The sequence below is a fragment of the Anneissia japonica genome, unplaced genomic scaffold (assembly GCF_011630105.1).
Source record: "Anneissia japonica isolate Jap-2015-1 unplaced genomic scaffold, ASM1163010v1 scaffold1690_len124955_cov148, whole genome shotgun sequence".
Taxonomy (NCBI): Eukaryota; Metazoa; Echinodermata; class Crinoidea; order Comatulida; family Comatulidae; genus Anneissia; species Anneissia japonica.
In genome coordinates this window covers 1-6,679 of record NW_022700576.1, presented here as the reverse complement: position 1 = coordinate 6,679, position 6,679 = coordinate 1, and positions in this window count along the sequence as shown.

Sequence of the window (6,679 nt, the reverse complement as noted above, 5' to 3'; positions counted from 1 at the left end):
CTTCGTATAACGTTGCTGAAACGGAAGATTCGACGCCGAAGTTAGCCGTACTAGCCCTAGTCGGTTGGGCGATTTGTTTGGCAGAAATGGTAGCTATCGTTTGCTGGTGTATGATGCGGATCCGTTTTCTCAAATCTAAAGAAATAGATCGTTCATCATCATCATCATCATCACCACCAACACCACCACCACTACCACAGTGATTTTTCTGTGTTTTTTGTTTTTTTTTTGTAATAAAACAAATATATACATGTATATCTGTGCCTTTGTTTTTGTTTAATTTGTCGTTGAAAAAGGGGAAACAAACAAATGGGCGTCAAACTCGCCCTGCTGGAAACCGCGTACAGATGGTTACCATTTCACGCGTACTTTCCGATAGCAATCATCGTCGCTCTTCTCTGTCTGGTCGGCAGCTGGATGATAGTTGCATCGAGGGAGATCACGGGTCGGGTGTGCCACGTTCTCTACGAAATCACGAAGGTCGTCAAGCACCTCATCATCAACAAAGGCTAGATGTGTATAAGAGACAGGCATGGAACGTTTTCAAGCGCTGTGGCACACGATAGACGGATGCGACAGTTTCAGAACGTGGGAAAATATTCTCGGTTACGCTTTCCATAGGATGACGGCCAAGCTGTTTTGCGAACGGTTGCGCTGGTACCGTTCGACAACTTTCACCAGATACCTGGTTTACTACCCGTTGAATTTTTTCGTGTGGAAACCGATTCACGGAGACTGCACTCCTACCTACGAGGACGACGTGTGTTTCGCGTTTCACTTCGATCTCCTCCTGGATTTCGTACGCCAATATCTAATCATAATCGTCGTGGTCGCTTACAACTGCTGGCCGCTGTTCTCGCACGTTCTGTCGACCGTGCGACGGGCCGTCAAGGCCGTGCACCGAGAGATGTGCTACCAGTTGCACAGACTCGATCCGGGAGGTCACTCGCTTCCGGCCGGCGGTTTCGCGAAAAGATTAAAACGTTTCTTCAGCGTCGACTGAATTCCAATGCATCCTCTGCCTCCTTGCGATTCGAAACGTGCATTCGGGCAGCGACATAGATTGCCCACAGGAGAAGGGCGAGCACGACGAACCCGACGCAGCCTGCAACGAGTTCGAGACTGCACGACGCGGTTTCGCCTCGCGGGTCTCCGCTGCAGGAGTACGAAGCACCCCAAAGATCGAAGTCCATAAAATCTACGCTTTCGAGATCGAGAATCAAGTCGGGGCAGTCGACCGTTTCCACCAGCGTGCCATTGATCACCGTTGCGCGACCGGACGTCTTCCTGAACACGACCGACCCACCTTCGAGAAAGCTGAAAGTACCGTTCTGCACGTGAAACTTTCTATCTGGCAACAGACCCGAAAAGTGTACGAGGACCGGAGGAGGAGGAGGAGGAGGAGGAGGACTGAAACCCAGGCTCACCACGCCGTTGTTGTCGTCACCACCGCCACCACCACCACCACCACCACCCAACACTCGGAGCCGCGTCAAGGATACGTTACTCACGCGGCCAATGCCAGACACCCGGACGAAGGCCGAGTTGGAATTTCGTTTTCCCGAATATCCGTCGCAACGAAACTCGAACCGCTCCAGGCGAACGTTATCCGTAAGCAAAAGTGCGTTACAGCTGCTGCTGCTGCCGCCGCCACTGCCGTTAACCAGTACGATTCCCTCGATGCACAGCGGACGTATCGAAATGCGTGACGCGATTATCTGGCCCGAAATCATACTCTGTAAGGAAGACTTTTTGCAACTCGATCCATCGCGCATCTAGATGTGTATAAGATCTAAACCGATGTCATCTGGTACCAATACAAACGTAACGTGTCGGTCGATCACCCCGCTCAAATCGTTCCAATGGCCAAAAACGGTCTCGGGGGAAGGGGGGAAAGGGAGGAGGAGGATAAAGAGGAAGCCGCCACTACGATCGAGAAGCATAGAATGACGCAGAACATTTTGCGCTTCGAACGTATAAGAATCGAACGTTAATCTCCAGAGTAGCATTACAGAGCAATATACCGAGATGAAGAGAGTCCAATTTTTCTGTCTACTTATTGCAACAGCAGCAGCTTGTTCGATGGCGAACGCATACAAGTTAAGCGTTAAACACAGTTTGCATTGCGAAGCACATAACCTGATAGACGTGAAGAATTGTCTAAAACTTTCCAGCCACGGTCAAGAAAACCTCACGGCGAACGATGCTTTTATCGGCGGGAAAGGCCAATGGATGTTCTACCGAGACGCACGTGCGTTGGCATCCGATTCAGGCGATCTTCTTGATAACATACCGGCAATCGTCACAATAGGCGTTGCTGCAGCTGTTGTATCCTGTCTAATCGTCGGTGCGTGTATTTACTGCATCAGAAGAAAAATAGAATCCGGAAGATACAGACCGTTCGAGAAAGAGGGACGTTCGAGTTACAGAGCAAGGAGGGTATCCGACAACAATGTTTGAAGAAAAAGAACAAATTTTGTAATAAAAAAAAACTATACAAAAAAAAAAAAAAGTAAATAGTCTATTTTGTTGTTATTTAATTATTTTCAAAATGTGTAGCACTGGGTATTCAAAACGTAATCTCTTAGCACGCCGGGTAACGAGGAAACGTCCAAGTTGAACTTCACTATGGTCCATCTGCAGAATACTTGTAACGAATGCACCGAATTACTCCAATCGATGCTGTACCAAAAGCTCACGGGTGAACGACCGCACAAACCGGTTCTGATGCTGAACCGAAATACGTCTTTGGGAAGAAACCATAAAACGGTCTTACCACCCGACGAGGTTACTTTCGACCACGTCCTGTTCACCCTGTCGTGTTCGATCGTGATCCCGTCACCTCGCATCTCCACCCACCAAAATCCACGATTGCTGACGATGCCGACGTTGCGGACGTTTCCCATGGAGCGGCTGATCGTCAGTCGATGCACGCGTTCGCTCGATTCGGTTATCGAGAAATCCACGGTCAGCAGTCCGGGCATGGTCTCTTGCCACATTCTTCCACGACGAATTTAAGGTTTTCGACGGACGAAAGTTCGTCGACGTTGAACGTACAACTCCTCAACACGACAACGACGTGACGCCAGTTTAACGACCTGGCAAGTTTTGACGGCGAAACGTCCATCTCGACCAGACATAAGGTAATCGGCGAGTCACGATCGCCGCGAGCGCAGCGAGAACGCTCTCCGAACACCAAGGAATTGCAACGCACAAACTCGACGTGTCGCAGCGCTCCGCAGTCGGCCATCAGACGCGCAAAGAACGAATCGCCAACGGGTACGTCGACCCCATCCCAAGCGGTCGAATGCGACGTCGTTCACGTCTTCGTTCGGTTGGTAGACGTTCGTGATTAAGTTACCGTCCTTCTCGTGATATTCGATGCTCCAATGTGTCTCCATTTCTGTTTTGTTTACATGTGAATGTTGCAGTGAAAATGTCCACAAATTTATAACAGCATCTCACAACTACGTCATAGAAAAATATCAGACAATACGAATCATATATATATTTTTTTGTTTATTTAATTTTAAAACTCACACAAAAACAAATTCGATTTGGAGATTATATGGTAACATGTTCCGTGCTCTGTTCCGTGCTCTGTTCCGTGACCTGTTCCGTGACCTGTTCCGTGACCATGCCTTGAGTCGTGCTAAGCAAAGATGGACAATCGCAGATCCGTGAGGGGGGTAATTTTCAATTCTTCCAGCCACTTGGTTAACGAATATGTAAAATTCTTTCAGGAAAACAAAATCAACGTATCGTCTTGTAAAGTTCCAGCGTAGACAAGTTACAATTACACCTTTCCGATCATTCAGCATGGCATGCGAGTTCGACGACTTCAGTTTTTTATATATGCTATTCCTCACTTCTTCGATAGTCTCGACTATCCCGATCGAGTAGTTGGTTGGTAATACGCACTTCAGGGTTTTCTCGTACGTTCCCAGATGTTGGTAAAAGTCCGCAAACATGACGAAATCGGCGGTGTTAGGAAACCCGTAATATTCGACGTCGAACACGTGATCCTTTGTTACGTCCGGTAACGGGGAATACTTTCTTGCATACGCTGCGTTATCTTCGGTTTTCGAAGCAAGCTTGCGTACCAAGTCCACCGTGCTCTTCCAATAGGTAGCATCGGTAGTGCAAGCCGATGCGGTTGCGAAGAATAGCATCGATGTTAACAGAACCTTCGTTGTAATTCGTCATTGCAGCAAGGTCGCGTATCAAAAACACGGTCTCGTTCCAATAGGTAACATCGATGGCGGATGCGGTTGCGGTTGCGGCAGTGGTGGTGGCGGCGGCGCCGCAACTGCCCGATACGTCTGCGATGAGTAGAATAGATGTTAACTGCATCATTCCCAAGCGTTATCTGAATTCTTTTCTTATCCCGCTTTTTCTTTTATATAAAGAAACCCGATCCACGTCATCGGATATTAGCATTCCAGATAGAGAGAAAAAAAAAAGAAAAAACAACCCAAAACCAAAAACCACACAATGTTACGCTGGATAACACTTATAGTATTGGTGGTTACCGTCTCGTCGACCGAATTCCGAGAAACGTCGTACAGATTTCAAAATTCGTCTCGTGAAACATTTAAAGTTGTCAACTCTGCACCCGAGTACCGACATAAGATGAACATCACATTCGGTCTCAAGTTGGAAGATCCAAGCGATTGCTTGCTACTGCGCAGTATCGGTGGGGACGGAGATTTCGTTGACGTCGCGATCGTGGACCGTCAGATCGTAGCAACTTTCCGAATCGGAAGCGAAACGTGGTCTGCAAAGAGTAAAGGAAGATTGGACACGAACCGTTGGCACGATGTAACGGTGAATAGGCTCAGTGGATGGCTTCGGGTGATAGTGGACGGTATCACTGGAACCAGTTCGCTGAAGGATACCTTTGGAATTACGACCACCGTTCTTTCGGGAAATTACGCGTTGGGCGCAACGAACGCGTCGACGGAGGACTCGTTCGTCGGTTGCGTCAGAGGAATTACGGTGAACCACATGGAAATTCCAACCCTATCGGTCGACGCAGACGCGTCGACGGCGCTGGCATTAAGCGGTCGCACAGAGAGCACCGTATCGCGTAAATCGTACAAATTCCGACGCACCACCAACAGCCGATTTGTCGTTGGAGACGACGTCATCGCGGACAACAGAAACGAATTGAGGATTTCGTTCGACATTCAACCGGACGAGCAACATCGCGTCGGTGGTGTACTGTGCAGCGTCGGTAATCCGGACGTCGTGGACGTCGAATTGGTGAACGGATATCTGTCCCTGCGATTGGAAGTCGGACCTCGGTATTGGGAGTTGACGAACAAACGAAAGTTACACGTCGGTAGGAATTCTCAGAGTTGGGGAGCGCATACAGGTTTCGGTGGAGAAAGATACGGACGTGAACGTGTTCACCTACCGGAAAACGGAGGAAGACGTTAGGGCGAACGAATTCTATCACACTCTTTCCGGGACGTTCAGCGTCGGTTCGTTCTTCGGTAACGACACTTCATTTGTCGGATGTCTGAGAAATCTGACAATTAACTCGTTCGAAGTGCAACTACCGTCGCTCGAACCGTGTCAGAAATCTGCTCTGAAACCTACCTGTCACGTTTTTCAAAGTGATTCCCGCAGCACGGTTCGAGAGTTGGCGCTTTCTTCCCATCGCTCGACGAACATCGCGTTCGGGTTGAACATGGAAAGCGATCGTAGCGGTACTGTGTTGTACGGTAAGGAAGGGGAAGAGGACGTCGAGATCAGCGTACGACGCGGTCTGATCATGGCGTTGTTACGTGTCGAAAACGAATTCGCCGCGGCGAGAAGTCGAAGGACCTTGCAGCCCGGTATCTGGCACAACGTCGACATCCGATGGAACGAAACGTCGCTGAAAATAGACGTGAACGGTACGCACGGCCGTTCGAATCATCTTCCAACGACGGGCAATTTCCCGGGCAGGTTTTCCTTGGGTGCCTCAATCTCGATCAAAGCGAACTCGTTCGTCGGGCGCTTGAGAGACCTGACGGTAAACGGAATTGCGATCGTACCTACCTCCGTGGAAACTTGCTCTGCATCCACGGATAGTAATAACTCGAATAGAAAACCGACCACGTACAAATTCGAAAAAAATACCCAAAATATACTCACGGTTAGCAAAACGTTTTCTAGCGAAAACGTTCAATTTTCATTCGCCCTGAAACAGAAGAGTTTCGATGTAGGTTACGTGATATCCGCAGTAGGACCTTTGAGTTACATTTACGTCCAGGTAATCGATAACCGCGTCATGGTAACGTTACGCATAAAGTGACAGATACGGTTTGTGAGAAACACGAAAGAATTACAGCTAGGGGTCTGGCATGACATCGATTTCCGAAAAATCAACGACTTTGCGCAGCTCTACGTGGATGGCGTTCCGGGTATCCCAACACGGATGTCGGAGAACGAATTTTTTTCAGGCACGCTTATCGTCGGTGCAACAATTTCCGAAAGGAAGAACTCGTTCGTCGGTTGTCTTCGAAGTATGACCGTAAACTCTGTCGACGTCAAACTGAGCCAACCACCACCACCACCACCGTGCGAGACGCCGAGACAAGAACGACAACGAAAGCAGCTACAAGAACAACAACAAGAAGAAGAACAACAGATGATGATGATGATGATGACGGACAAGATGATGATGGCG